General features: G+C 38.2%; 1 protein-coding gene across 1 annotated transcript in view; it reads right to left on the reverse strand.

Moving 5' to 3' along the window:
* LOC119594870 (NADPH oxidase 4-like) overlaps positions 1 to 319 on the reverse strand; it is a gene marked incomplete in the record, with an annotated part of 84,846 nt that overhangs the window by 17,949 nt on the left and 66,578 nt on the right.

Genomic DNA, 319 nt, shown 5'->3' on the forward strand with positions numbered 1-319 from the left:
ACAAACACATGTGTATGATATACGATGAACAAATACGACCAAGCACTGCGGACTCTTCTGGATATAACATTTTACAAAACACGACACCAGGATATCTCAGAATTGACTCAGGGAACAGGTGCTGGAGGTCACACTTTGGGAAGAAAAAAATACGTGAAGTTTTTGAAGCTTTTTTCTATGTATTTTTTCTGCTCCCCTTGCGGGGAAAATTCCGTGCAAAGTAAGTAAAAACGGTAGGGAAATTTAAAAATGAAAACCCCCATATATACTTTTCAGATATTCACAGTTGGGGTACGCAGACCCCAAAAACAAAAACAAA

This window comes from Penaeus monodon, chromosome 34, assembly GCF_015228065.2.
Source record: "Penaeus monodon isolate SGIC_2016 chromosome 34, NSTDA_Pmon_1, whole genome shotgun sequence".
Taxonomy (NCBI): Eukaryota; Metazoa; Arthropoda; class Malacostraca; order Decapoda; family Penaeidae; genus Penaeus; species Penaeus monodon.